Here is a 16,200-nt window from a genome sequence, read left to right on the forward strand (position 1 = left end):
CAGAACCACTGAGTTAGAGGGAAAAGATCCTGCTCCTAATTCTTTCTCTGAAGCTACAAAGTAGATCCTCATTCAAACTAATGGGCCCATTCTCCTCCAACCACTCCCCTGCCCAGGCACAAATGACCCCATGACTATTAAAACTTCAGTGTGGAATGTTAAATACATTATTCCCAAAGAAATGAGTTAGGTACAGGACAATAAAGGAGGCAGTTAATCTATAACAAAGATGAGCAATTAAAAGGGGAGGATGTCTGGTCTCTGGTCTCTCCTAGTCATATACTGAACAAGAACAATGAGTGTAACAGAGCAGTCACTCCTCCTCCCATAACCATGGAAGGGAAATATTGATAGTAGGGAATATGTAACAGAATGGCCCCCAAAAATGGCAAAAATATTTTCTGTCTTTTTAAAACATCCTCCACCCCTTTTTGAGAACTAAAATCTGCATCCCTGCCTCAGGCCAGTGGTTGGGAGGGGCAAGGTAATGTCTTTTATTCTTTGCTACAGGAGATGGCTCAGGCCAGACCTGGTGGAGAGAGGTGCTGGGTGGAGGGCACAGGTTTGTCTTAAGTGAGATGGGGCAAAGATGGGACATGGGATGAAGATGGGACAATCAGGGTCATCAAACGTAGTTCAATAGCAATTGCCTGGAGTTGAGAACCCACCCTTTAAGAGCTCTGTATCTTATTATTAGGACAATGGCATTTTTCAGACGGTAGTCTCCATCCTCCTCATTTGCCAGCAAATTAATCAACTTCTATTTCCTTCTCCTCAAACCACTTGTTCTCATTCTTCTGATGCAGGCTCCAGGACAAGAGCCAAACTTTCGGTAGCATGAGGGAGAGAGTTAATATATAATCTAAGAAGCAGAAGTCACAAAGATGCTACATGATTCAGTCTCCAAGTCTTAACTTATTCCTTGCATAATATGTTTAGAGAGTTCTGAAATTTTATTTTCTTTTACAGAAGTATACACTATTAACCACTCACCCAAACTCAGATTCAACTATAGCAACATAATACTAAAATGGGGGCTAATTTCATAAATGTAGTTAAACAATTTTATTTCACAGAAATCAAATCAGTCCAGCCAGTTATTAATGTCCTACATGTACGGCAAATGTAGAACAGTTTTCTAAATGACTTTGTTCTTTTCAACTGGTAGTTTTGGCAACATGTACACACAGTTCCTGTTACATAAGCACCTCAATTTTGTTCACTAAAACATAACAACTGACTATTTAATCCAAAGAATATTTCCCCAGTTTCTAGTTTGCACAGCCCAGGCCATATTTTTTAAATAATATTTATGAATTGGTAGATTAAATATCAGTGATAGACGCTGTTTTCTTTATTCACATTCTCAAAGGTGCTATATATGTATATCTTTCAAGCAATAGCTGAGAAATAAATTGGAATGTTACATTTTTCCCAAGGAGAAATGATTGTGTAAATAGCATTATCTTGAAAGCAACTGGTTCTTTTTAATGCTTATCATGCTTTCTTTGTATTCAGTTTAAATGTCACACATCGGCATCTATAGGTGGGCTATTGTCAGTGACCTTTATATTATGTTGAAAAAGCACCAGGAAATTTTTTTTTTCCTGCATTTTCAAAGAAATGGGAAAAGGACTTAAATCCCTACTCTTTTGTTGCCAGAAGAGCCTGCAATCAGAGCTAATGTTCCTTGTTATATGACATCACAATTATAGTCAATAAATATTGATGGCAAATTTAACAGAATTCCAAGGATCCCTTTAGCTAACATCCAAATGTAATGGGGGCGGGGGTGGGGAAGCTCTTCTTAATAGGTTTTGTATGTGCCTATGCAGAAAATAGTAACCTTCACCCAGGGTCCCATAGATTCATAAATAATACAAGAGAAGCATTTATGCCCGAACATAAACTTGTATTCTAAAGTGAATTTTAAAAGTGTGTATATGTATACATATACATATATACACATATATATACTGTAGTGTAAATTAAAAACAAACAATGTGAGATAATTAAATGCTATATGACTCAAACTGAGTGCTTATGTTTGAGATTACTTGCTTAATAGGGTTAGCATTTAAATGGTCAGCTTTGAAGTTAACAAACAGCCATTGAGATGCATCAAGGGAGTTCTCAGTTTTTTTGCAGCCATTGTTTTAACCCAGCTGGCTACAGACTCAACAAAAAGGCAGAGATGGGTTTTACAAAGTGAGGGCTATTTTTGTTAGTGGGAGGAATGAAACCTTTTCTTCAAAATAAATAAATAAAATGGATGGTCTTGAGAGACTAGCATGTGGGAAAAACTAAATCTTCCATCCTCCTCCTGCCAGCCTCGAGATTTCCATTGTCATCCTCTCCTTTCCCTGGAAGGCTTCAATGCAAATTTTTTAGTTCCCAAGCATTTGCCTTGCACGTTGCTCACAGTATCTCAGCCCCCTCTCAAAGGATTCCTTGGATACTGAGCCAACTGTCTACAAGATTCATTATTCTGGACTTTCTGGGGTTAACACCCAAATCCTCTCCCATGGCAGGACAAGTCAGAGCAGGAATGGAGGCGGGGAAATTACATGAAAATTCCTAAGGGCATTGACTATAGAAAAGAGGGCAATAATTAAGAGATAATGTGAAAGGGGAGAGAACATTCTCACATGATAATGGTCTCCTGCTGCTAAAAGAATGCCAAGGCAAAGCCAGCACCATTTATGGAAAATAAATGTCATGTCGAGGGAGGTTAAGACATTTACTTTCAAATCAGAATAGTCAGTCTCTTGGTAAAGTTCTGTTATTCCAAATCATCAAAGCTGATTAAATCATTTTATCCAATAGATTTCATGCAGAAATGGGACACTCACTATGTCAATAGCAGACTGCAGAGTGAGAGGATCTTGCATAAATAAATAAATAATAATATATACAATAATGGTCATGTCTTCAGCTGGTTAAGAGGTACAAGTGAAGTATAGTTTTTAATGAAGTCCTCGCTAGGCTGTGTTCTAAGGGATTCCAATTGCTTAGGACCAGTTGTGCATTCTGTAGAAGTTTTCTAAGAGCAGCATGCTTTCCTTTGTTAAGTAAGAAAGGAATTGCTTCAAGGGTAGGAACTGAATGTTGAAGGGTCTGAGTAGGGGTGGGGGGAAGCAGTCTTTATAGTAGAAATATTTTAGGGCCAGTGGGGCCTTTCAATACCTTCAAATCACACTCACAGGACTAATATCTGTGCTATAGTTCACAGAATGAACTCCAGAGGAATTGCAAGGTTATTTCAAATGCCTATAAATGAAACCTTGACTGTGAGATAGCTGATTGAGTGTTTATGGCTATCCATGGAATAACATGTCAATTTATTGCTTAAAAAAAGCAAACAATACAGGCAAAATTTTTAAAATAAATGATGCACAATTTTATTCAATCATGTCAACAAATTATAGTCATTATCACTAGATCTGCACTTGTGTGACATTTCATAATTGGATTCACCATAAACAAAGTTGAAAAGTTATATAAAGACAACAAATATTTGGTAATTGCCTATGTGGGGGTAAGAGGAAACTTCATGAAAATGAAACATTTTTGAAGATAGAGGGAAAACCCCTTCCAACACCTATTGATCTCTAAGGGCCTTTAATTCAAAATACTCTTTATATCAAGGAGTCATATTTTGGCATAAAATTTCCTGAGCTCCTTTACCTACTATGTGCAGAGAGTACACTAGATGTCACTGGACATATATATAAACAAGATACCTTCAAGATATTTGTAACCCAAGGAAAAAAGAAGGAAAACTATACCTATTGTTATCAAAAACAAAGCAAGGGTGGTAATCTAATAGAAAGAAATACTGCAAGAACCCACAAGGGACCCATAATTGCTAGTTAATAAAATTGTGGGCAGTTTCATGGAGAGGTGAGTGGCTACCCACAGCATGACCAAGTCAGAACCTTAACTCTCCTCTATTCAAAACCCCTGGTGGCTTCCATATCAGCCAGGTTAAAAGCCAAAATTCCTCCTGTAATCTTAGAGGTCCTCCATTAACTTCTCTGAGCAGATTTCCTACCACTCTTCTCATATTCATTCTGGACATAGTGGCCTCCTTGCTGCTCCTAGAACATTCCAGGCACACTATTCCCTCAGAGTCTTGCCATGAGCAGCTGTTTCCTCTGCCTGAAATACTGTCTTCCCAGATAGTTTCATTGCTTGCTCCATCACCCTCACTTATTTTTTAATTTTAAAGTATTATGGGGGTACAAATGTTTTAGGTTACATAGATCACTTTTGTCATGCTTGAGTCAGGGATATGAGTGTCTATCACTCAGATAGTGTTCACTGTACCCATTAGGTAGGGTTTTGCCCATCCCCTCTTCCCCTCTCCCCCCATTTGAGTCCCATTGAGTTATACTTCCCTCTATGCACATGTGTGCTCAACAGTTAGTTCCAATTTAATGGTGAGTACATGTGGTGTTTGTTTTTCCATTCTTTAGATACTTCACTTAGGATAATGATCCACAGTTCCATCCAGATTGTTGCAAAAGGCATGAAGTCATCCTTCCTCATGGCTGAGTGGTATTCCATGTTATACATATACCAAATTTTATTAATCTCCTTAGAACACTATAGAATATCATTAAACAATATGGTTTTCCATATTTTCAATCATATTATAATAGAAACTGTCTTATATCAACAAATCATTGACTTTTTCCATCTGAAAAATAAAAGTATTCAACTAATGATAATCATAATTAGAATGATATCAACCAGTTAATCAGTATAGACTATGTTCAAGGTACATTAGTCAACCAACATTTAAACAAATATTTATGGAAGCCACAATATATGTTAGGCATTGAACATATACAGGGAATAAGAAATGTAAGTTATTTCATTTGGCTTTTAAATCCTTCCGTAATCTGATCCACTTATTTATTCAATCACCAAATATGGATTGGGCACCTGATCTGTGTCAGGCATGGTAAAATTTATCCTCCCTATTCTACAATATTTTCTTATACTCCTCAAGGTTGGTAAACTTGATCTTTTCATTTCCTTTAATTCCTAGAGCTGATCTTGGCATCTCTGCTCTCTTTAGCTGTTCAGACATTACCCCTACTGGGGAGTGTCCCTGCTTCATTCAGTCTGGTTTCCTTGCTATAACCATCTTAATTCTGATTTCAGGGCAGCCCAGAACACATTGTCTCACCTGTCATCTTGCTACTCTTCCATTGAACTTGACTTCGCATTACAATCATCTGGAACAATTTTTTTAAATAGTGATAACTAAATTAGAATTACAAGAAGTGACACAAGAATCAGTGATTTAGACCCAAAGTTGGAAATGTATACCCTCAATTCAATTAATGATGAAGTAATAAACCTAAATGTAATAAGGATGTTCGTGTGGTTTGCTTTACATTACAATGTTATTGGGCATAACAGGATTCACCAAAGTGGCAATTTTCATCTGGAATACTTTTTGCCCACCAATGTAGACAAAATCTTGGAAATATTAGCTAAACTATATCAAATGTCTGCTAAAATGTCTTCATTCCCTACAAAATAATGAATTTCATAAAACATGAGTAGCAACTATCATCACCTATTTAACTCATAGTCCGATTCCTTTGAGGACTGTACAATTCTTTTTAATTAAAGAAAAGTTGTATAATAATTAGGGGCTCTTAGGTATAACTTTCCTCCAGTGAGGCAAGTTTTAGCGAAAATGATGAGTTTGAGGAGACTTATAACACTCAAATCTTCATTTTTAGAGCTCTCATAAGAGTTCCTGGGTGAATGGATTTCCTTTCTGTTAATGTTTTTAGACCAATTGGAAGATAGATTATAAAAAGTAATCATCACATTTTTAGAATAAGTATTTTTCTTTGAACAGAGGAAATCCTAAGTTCCCTGGAGTCCATTTTGTTCCCATAAACCTTTCTGTAATGGACTGATTGAGAGGGAGGGAAGGAAAGTCAGGGAGGCTGGCAGCTTAAGAGGGGACATTACCTCCTAAATGAGGGGTACGACATCCTGGGAGTTCTAAGCAAACCTACCCCACATAGTCACACTGTGAAGATTCAGAGAATATATGAGAATGTACTTAACACTTGAAAGTTACACAAAACGATTTATTCTTTTATCTTCTGTCCACTCTACCCACTATCTTTTCCCATACATTTTCCATTTATGAACCATAATTGTCACCAAGGAAATTTTGACATAAGGGACACTCTTTGTATTTAGAATATGTTAGGCATTCTGAAACATTTTTAAATGATCTATCAGTAAAAACAAATTTTGATAGAAAAATATAATGATTTTCTCTGAGATCAGATGAAATAAAATATATTTCTACTTTTTTCATCTGCTGCACAGAGGGGAGTACAACCAAAGTGCCACAGCTCTAATAAATAAATTTTGTGCCACTGTTCTTTCATGCTGCAGAAGTGGATTGTGAATCCATGTAATTTCCCTAAATGATGATATTCAGTCTACCATCTCCAAATAACAAGAACTATGGAAAATTATATCTAAACTGACATTCTCAGTTGGCTATCTATCTAAGAGTGTCTTCTACGCACTGATTCTTTCCACATCATAGAAATCACAAAACATGCATCTTAGGGAGTCTGACACATGCTCAATCTATTCCTGATTTGTAGGAATATGAGGAGGTCTGACATTTACACTTGAAATTTCTCATACTGAGAAAGAATCTATGAAAATAATACTGGATTATAGTATATACAAGGATGCCTAGCTGTCCTCCACAAATCTCTTGCTGGAAATGAAAGGATTATGTACCCTCCTCTTAGGAAAAAATGGCCTCTGCATCTACACACCCATGTAGCCCTTTTGGTGGAATTTTAAATTCTTAATCCAAAAAGTCCAATCACTCTTAAATAAATATTTACATCATTGTCTTCCCACACTGCCTTGACATTTCTGATATTAGCATCACCTCTTAGGAGATCCTTAGAAACCTGATCATTTTAACTTGTTTTAGGCATTGTCATTCTTAGACATCATGGTTTATCAAGCAAGGAATTTGCTGGAATTCTTTTGTCAGATTAAGCCGGTATTGCTGACTCTTGAAGAAAAAGCATGATTCTGCACAAAGAGGGTCTAAAAGTCATGTAATTATATTGGGAGGGAAGAGAGGTAAGGAAGAAGTTAGGTTGTATGGGAAAGACCCTGCCAGGATGTGTAGTACACAAAACAGTCTGTTAGGAGACCAGGAGAGCAGACCCAAGTTCCGGAAGGGGAAAAAGCTCTGCAAAGTTGAAATGGAAGATAGATTTTGCCTAATTCTGCCCAGACATTAATACCTCTGATTACCCAAGCTTCTGTTGAACACCATCTATATGCTGGGAGCTTCTATTAGTTTTGCATTTTGTTCATACTACTTTAGCTTCCATGAAAGCAAATGTTGACCTAAAAAAGCACTCATAAATTTTCCTTGCTGGAAAGAACTGCATAGATAGCAGCTGCAATTCAAGAGCTTTAAAGGTTTTTATTGTTGTTGTTGTTCTTAAACAATATTTTTTCCTGATAAGTAAATGTCTGACTGATAAGATGACCACTCAGGATATCAGATCAATTTCTGCAGTAAGAGAACTCCTAGTCTGTGTGCCTGGTTACCTGGTACTGCTGCCTCTCCCAGTATGCACCACTGCACATGACCCTACGAACATCTCAGGCCCACAGTCTTGCAGTTATTGCTTGGCCTCTGTGATTTTTCATAGACCACCTCTGAGCTCATGTCAAGTTCAAATGCTATTTTTATCAATTTTTTTTTTCATTCACTCACCCAACAATTAATTATGGGAATAACTATGCCTGCCACGGATGCAGGCACTGGGAGACAGCAGTGAGCAAAACAGACAGAACTTCGAATAAATAAGTAAAATGCCAAATATATTTATGGTGCAGAGAATAGGTCCTGCAGGGGTTGGGGCAAAGAATATTAAAATGAGGGGAATGAGGGATGACTTGGAGTTCTCAGCTTCTTGTGCTGACTAATGTAAACAGGGATATGTGACACAAAGAATGAGTCACACTCTCAAGGCCAGGCTGTGCATGTGCAAGAAAGGGAGGGATGTCATCCAAGCAGGGTAGCTCACAGTGTTGGAGTCCCCTCTTTGTTCTGGCACATGGTGACACAGAGACAGCGGAGGGAGCTAGGAGAGTGGCCATGTTATCTGGAGCCGGGGAGCTCTGGAGCTCTCTCTGCCATCTTTGTTCATTGACAGAATCTTTGCTAAATTCCCCAGTGGATTCTTATCCAGATCACTGTCACCAAGATACATTAAAATAGAAAATTTCTTCTTTAAAATCCCTGAAGAAATTACCAAAAATATATATGCAACATTTTTGCACAAAGTAAAAGCACAAATGTTAAAAATTTTTTTTAAATATTTGATGGCTTGTGTCCTCCCAAGGAAATTCAATAATATCCATAACTATCTTTACTCTTTTATTCCTTAACTACCAAGTGGGAAGTTATACACACACACACAGACACACACACACACACACACACACACACACAATATAACAATATATGTAATTCCTGTTTCTAGCAAAACTGTGATTAAACTGTATATTTCTAATTATAAGTTACCTACTCAAATTGAGAAAAAAAAATGTTGTTTTTAAAACATAACCAACATCACAAAATTGTTCCTAAGGTCTGGTGAGCAGTGGCAGAACTGGAGCTAACTGGGAACATCAACAAAGAAAAAGTGTCCTTAATAATGCGATCATGGGCCACCACACACTTCAGCTGCGGACTTTTCTACACAAATGCGTCCATGGACCCTGGGGAGAGAGAATTTGGAAAGAACTCAACATTGGACATTGACTAACTGATTTTCTGGCTATAAATAAGAACAAGTATGTATCTTGAGGAAAATATTGAATGTTGCCGAGCATAGAAGAAAAATCAAGTAAAATGTCCTTAGACAGTTTTTTCTTTTTAATTTTTTCTTTCCTTTTCTTTTTTTTTTTTTTTAAGGCAGGGTCCTCCTCTGTCACCCAGGCTAGAGTATAGTGGTATGATCACAGCTCACTGTAGCCTCAAACTTTTGGCTTCAAGCTATCCTCCCTCCTCAGCTTCCCAAGTAGCTTGGGACTACAAGTATGCCACCACACCTGGAAAATTTTTAAAATTTTATTTTATTTTTTACAGATGGAGTCTCACTATGTTGCCTACGCTGGTTTCAAATTCCTGGCCTCAAGTAATCCTCCTGCGTCAGCCTCCCAAGTAGCTGGGATTACAAGCGTGAGCCACTGTGCCAGGCTGGGATAGTTTTTTCTAAGTGGGGATATAGTGGGTTGTCTATAAACAGTTCTGTCATGTATTATTGCACAGCTGACAAGTTGCATGTGGGGGCTGAATGAGGCCCTCATTTTTCTATTCACCAAGCCATTCACTCTGATGAGGGGCCCCATCCATCCAGGGGAGAGGCGCTTTTGTCTAATTTGCACAAAGATGTTGTATGAGTTATTAGAAGATAACTACCCACAAACACACCCACACTTACCTCTCAACAATTCCCACTCTCCACTATGAATTCAAACTCTTCCTTTCTAGTTTATATTTCCATTTAGCCAGAGGCATCTGTAAAGTGTATAAGCATTGAACACTTAACATACTTTCTTATTAATCCCTCACAAGACACCGTTCCGGTCTCTAATTCTTCTTCATTCACTGTTTTCAACACCTTACCACTTACCAGCTCTTTACATTCTACTACCTGCATTCAACCACTCGTGAAAACCACTTTTAATAGACATCAGTCATTCTCTAGTTACCGAACCCACCCACCTTTTCAATTGCATTTTGTTTCCACAACATCACACTGAGCAGCACCTATTTCCCGAAGTCTCTCTTTCCTTGCACTGCTCATCCTCAGGGTTTGTTGTTGTTGTTGTTGTTGTTGTTGTTGTTCTTTTCTTCCTCCCCTAGAACTGCTGTTTCTATGGCTTTATCTCAGGTCTATGAGGGCTGTCCACAAATTATCCAGCCACGTAATATGAACACATTATATTAACAATGGCTGGATACTTTTCAGAAAGCCCTCATACCTCCCTGTCTCTGGGCCCTAATCGTAAATGTCCTGGAGTTCTCTATTCCACCCTCTTTTCTAGACTCTGTCTTCTAGAAAAATGTATGTACTCTCAATATTTAAATTATCTCTAAGCAGAGGACTTCTAAATAGCTATGCAGAGTTCTGACTTCTCTCTTGAGCTCCAATTCCAAATATTTAATTGTGTTCCTGACCAATTGGCAAAACTAGACTGTTGCAACTTGCAGCTGGGTCTGTTGTGCGCGGCTCCCAAGCACTCAAATGCACTTGAGCTCCAACTGGGGTAAGAGCCAGAGCAGCCAGCCCTCACCCCCTTTTTGAGAGCTCTCCAGAAAAGACAATTGTCAAGAAGGGAGATGCAAAAGGAGAGTAGGAGGAAGAAAGGGAGAGGGAGTAGCTTGGGTGGGCTTCAGTCTCTGCTCAGCCCTCAAACCATGGTTTCCTGCCAGCACCTCAGAGTTCATCTGGAGAACTTGAACTTGTCATTCTCATCCCATCCTTAAATCCTTCTCTCTTCCTACCTTGTTTATGTTAATGTCACTTTATCTTTCCCTTGGCCTAGGTTCAAAACATCAGCACGACTTGAATTCCTCTCTGGCTGCTGGTTTCTTTCTATTTTAACCTATGCAAGATTCTTTCCATTTTATAACCTTTCTCAATTCCCACTGCCTTTGCCATGATTCCAGTTCATGCTGCATCCCACCCAGACTGTTGGGACAATGCTGCTAATCACCCCTTCCCCTCCATCCCAACTCCACCCTCATAGCCCATTCTTGGAGGTCTAATCTTACTCTAAGTGGTCCCTGATGATGTGGATATATTTAATAACATACACACGCAAATTCTGAAATGTCTCAAGACAAATCAGTAAAACCAAAATGGTTAATAACAATGTCATAAAGTTCGTAAATTTGACTAGTGGATAATTTCATATAGTAAGGTCAAGCTCTGTTTCTGGGTACCAGCACCGACAGGGGAAATATTATAAATATTCTTCTTTCCATTAAATAGTGTATTTCTCTTGGCTATAAACTAGGGCCATTTATTACTATAATATGTAATTTATGATAAAAATTTGGTTGTAAATATTCACATGCAATCCAGGAGAGAAAGACTGGAAAAAAAGCCAAGCAGTGGGCAGAAGACTTTGTATGTTCAGGGAGTGAGAAGAAGATGACCTAAAGAAGAGTCTCAGTAAACGAAGAGAGCATGTGATTCTGTGGGGTTAGGCAGGCAAGGCTTGATGTGAGTGAGGGGGGTGTCTGTGCATATGTTCATATGTACCTCCAATGACACAAAAAAGCTCTGTTTCCTCAAAATGACCAACTTTGAGTTGAAAGAGGCCAAACTCAGAGCACTTAACAGGAAATCCAGAATATTCTCCCTAATGGATAACTCTGGTCTCCATAAATATACCCTTCACCATTTAACTTGGCCTAGGTATGGTGGCTGATGACTACAGAAGAGTGTCCTTAGCGACAGAGGGGAATGTGGGTTAGCTCTGCAAACTCCAGGGACTTCTGGCACATCCTCTGAAAGCAGCACCTATGGACCACAATCCCATTGACATAGAGTATGAATGATGCTCCGGGAGTTGTGTAAAGTGACCTGTTGGTGGGGAGTAACTACTCCCCCATTCTCACATCCCCTAACTCTCAAAAAGAACTAGGAGATGCCCCAAAAGCAAACAGTTGTTAAAACAGAAGCCTCCTCCTACTGATGAGAGAGCCAGGGCAGGGGTCTGCAATTTTGTTTGTATTTGCCATAGGAAGTTTTGAAGACGACAGTGATCTAATACTTCTCTGAACATCCCACCTCCTCAGTCTAACTGGTTCAGAGTCTTCTACTGTCTCCTACTCCTGCCACACTACAACATCACCTCCCTGAACGCATTGACTGTCTTATTTATCTTTGTATCTGGCACGTGTGTACTGATAGGTAAGTGAATCCACAAACCAATAAACAAATGTACCCCATAGCAATGGTTCCCCCAAAATAAGCTTAAAAATATCAAAACACAGTAATTAATTGGATATAAATAATAGTATTTGTGTAAAAATATTGCTATAAGTACATTCTTTTTGGTAAATTCCAAAAATCTATGTTTCAGAATTAATTAGGAAAGACCTGCACCTAACTGCATTCATTTCCCCTGCACCTGACTGGCCCCTGGCTGCACTTCAGCTCACCTCTGTCCAATTTCCTTCCTGTTTTGTAAGCCCACCTTTTAGACACTTGCCAATTCCTCTAACACTCTATGATCTTACTGGTCATTGTGACTCCACATGTGATGCTTACTCTGGCCCAAAGTTTGTCCTCTTTGCCTTCTTATTTTTCAAGACTCAACCCAAAGGCAATATTCTCAGGGAGACCATTTTTGATGCCTTGTTTGGCTAGGTCCCTCTGTGTACACCAGCTGTATGTAGCAATCACTGCATTAATTATGACACCTTTCATGCATGTCTTCTCAACTGGACTGTCGTCTCCTTGGAGTATTAAGTTTGTCTTGTTCACTCAGTTGGTATCTATAGCACCTAGCATAGTGCCAAGCATATTGCAGGTGTTCAATAAATATTTGTCGAATGAATAAAAACCTAGTAACATCTGAAAGTTAAACAAACATCTTTCCCATTTTAGTATCTTTGGGGAGATTCTTCATTCATTCATTCAACAAAAAATATATATTGAGCCCTTATTGTCCCAGGCTCTGCTGGAAGTATTTAAGCACTTATCAACTCTGTAAACAGATCTGTTATTTTCTCCCTCAAGTATTTCCACCCCCAGAATTCATTTTATCATCCAAAAGATGTTACTTAATAAATCTAGACTAAATACCACCTCCAAGTCTCCTGATGTCCTTCTTGTGAAAATATGCTGTTGATACATTTTGCATCGTCTAAAGTTATTTAACTAAGTAATCACACATAGTACTTTTTGTAGTAGATATGCTCCCAAAAAAGTTGCTTAAAAATGAAATTACATTTTTCAAGTGAATAGCATTGTTACTTTAAGCATTATGTGCTTTTCATTTTTATTGAAATTTAATTGGCAGTAGTTCTTCACACTATATGTTGCTACAGAATCTTTATCTTGATTAATTAATAATACATAAATTAGGCTTAAAAGTATTGGAGCAGTATCTATTTAAATAAATATGTAAATGATTCCTTTTATTTTAATGCATGACACATTATTTAACCTTTATGTAATAATTCTTTGCTAAACAGCCCACCCATATCTGGGATGTAATGTGCCCTTTCTATAGGGGTGTTCAATCAACGTTTCATTTTTGCAATGATGACATTCAAATTCAGTTTTCCCTTTTTATAGTTTTTTTTTTTCACTCTTACACTGCCAATATTGGAATTGTCACTAACAGATTTTTCAGGAGTGAGGATGAAATGATGTGTGTGAGGAAAAAAAAAATGTGATAGGGAAGTTTGACAAAGTGTTTTAACTAGGCAGAGGCTGAAATTAGAAGCTGGTTATGTGAGACATAGCTAAGAAGACATAGCATTAAATATTCAGTGACACACTGAAACACTGTTCAAATAATAGATCATCACAAGTAAACGTATAGGTAGTTATGGCTAGCTATTTTTACCATTAAAATGAAAGTTAAACCATCAGAAGCTTTCCTAATTCAAACCAGAATAATACATTCATGACTCTAAGAGGCAGGTGAGTGGGAATTTGTGCAGCTCAATGTGAACTCTACCTGTGCAACGGCAGTAGAGAAACCCATAAAAAAGCAAGATGGACCATTACAGCAACACTTGCATTTTTATAGCTATTTTTACATCTAATGATCAAAAGCATTTTATTACCTATATTAGGGGAAATTCAATCATTCACCTTAAAACTTTACCATTTCCTCGGAAAAACAAAAAATGTCATGACCCACCTTGGTAGCCACAACCAAGAAAAGAAGGTGACCAAATTTCTTTCAATGATAAATGATGGAAAAGAAAAAGGGAATTGGGGGGGCAGAGGAATAAGCAATTCATCTCAAAACATAGGTAAAGGCAGAAGTCATTTTTATGGACCATCTAGAAAGAAACTCGGGTATAGAGACAGAGCCCATTAAAAGGCAATCTCTTGTCTCCTACTGGGTACTGATTTATTATAGGCACAAAGGGAGAAGTAATGCTTGGATTCCTAGCGCTACTTACTGCATCTCCCCAGGAGATTCTGCGTCTGCCATCCAGGTGCTGGCTTGGTCTGCACTTGTTTTATTTATAAGATCCAATGAGATTGTAGCCAAAATGATATGACTGCAGGGTCCCTAAACCCCTTGGCACACAGCACTTAGATGTGTCTTTTTCAGCAGATATGATGAGCTTAACATCTGGTGGTTTCCCTTTTTCTGTATCCGTGTCCTGGAGGCCAGAATAAGCCAAGGTGATATGAGTCTCTTAATGCTTATGTAATTTAGTTTGAATTTAGAAGAGGGCTAGAAACCAGAGCCTATTACTTCACCTATAGGATGATATAACAAGTTGCAAATTGGAATAGTTAGTTGGCCCGCATTCTGGTTGGCCCTCAACCAACCAGTATGACTGTTAATTGTCACTAAGATATTTAATAAATTATTTCCTCAATGCCTCACCCCACCACTTGGTTGAATCATTAAGTTTAGAAAGCCTGAAACTAGCTGCCTGGTTGATGGTTTGTACCAATGTGCGGTGCCTCCATCAATGAGATGCTTGGAGACCTCTAGTTTCAAATCAGTGCTAACTGGCCAAGCCTAGGAATAAGTCAATTAAGTGGTTTCAAAGGCTAGAGCAGAAGACAAACTATAATCATCCTCAGGAAGGTGGTGGTGTGAATAGCAAGTAACTAAATGTGAATCGTGCAAGTTATGCTGTTTCTTAGGACTACTCGAAGCAACAAACAACATTTAAGCATTATTCCTGTCTGGGCTGTTCCACTCTGTTGGTCACAGCATTGCCTTGAAAAGGGGGAGATCCTGGTTCACTGTTTGAGCAAGACTTGAGTCCATTCCATGGCCAAAGGAAGATGTTAGATAGTAAGTATGCACCCAACTCTATAACATACACTCCATGCTTTCCAAGTGACCTTACAGATGGAAAGACTTTCCCCTTTGGCTTCATATACAAGGAAATAGCCCTGTTTTATGGACTGAATGTTTGTGTCCCTCCAAAAATTCATATGTTGAAATCTAATCCCTAGTGAGATGATATTTACAGGTGGGGCCTTGGGAGCTAATTAGGTAATGAGAGTGGAGGCTTTATGAATGGGATTAGTGCCCTGATAAGAGGCTGGAGAGCTAGTTTTCTCTTTTTCCACAATGGGAGGATGCAATAGAAGTCAGTAGTCTGCAACCTGGAAGAGAAACCTCACCAGAATCTGACCAGGCTACCACATTGATGTTGGATTTCCAGCCTCCAGAACCAGAACTGTGAGAAATAAATTCCTGTTGTTTATAAGCCACCCAGTCTATCTTGTTATAGCAACCCAAGCTGACTAACACACACTGCATGCCGCTGCCCATTTGCTTTCTGAGTCACACAGACCTATGCATAGGAAAACCATGGGCTTCTAGCCTTCTCCCAAGGATATACAGGCCTGTCTAGTTTTATTGCACTTAGCATATATTATATTTTTTACAAATTGAAGATTTGTGGCAACTGTGTCAAGCAAGTCTATCAGTGCCATTTTTACAACAACATGCGCTCACTTCATGTCTCTGTGTCACATTTTGGTAATTCTCACAAGATTTCAAAATTGTCATTATCATATATCTATTATGGTGAGCTATGATCAGTGATTTTTTTATATTACTATTGTAATTGTTTGGGGGCCCCACAAACTGTGCCCCTATAAGACGACAACCTTAATTGATAAATGTTGTGTATGTTCTGACCGCTCCACCAACCAGCCATTCCCCTCTCTCTCTCCCTCTCCTCGCGCCTCCTATTCCCTGAGATACAATGATACTGAAATTAGGTCAATTAAGAACCCTACAATGGCCAGTTAGTGTTCAAGTAGAAAGAACAGTCAAAAGTCTCTCACTTTAAAACAAAAATTAGAAATGATTAAGCTTAATGAGAAAGGCATGTCAAAAACTAAGACAGGCCAAAAGCTAGACCTG

Source organism: Lemur catta, chromosome 16, assembly GCF_020740605.2.
Source record: "Lemur catta isolate mLemCat1 chromosome 16, mLemCat1.pri, whole genome shotgun sequence".
NCBI classification, from domain to species: domain Eukaryota; kingdom Metazoa; phylum Chordata; class Mammalia; order Primates; family Lemuridae; genus Lemur; species Lemur catta.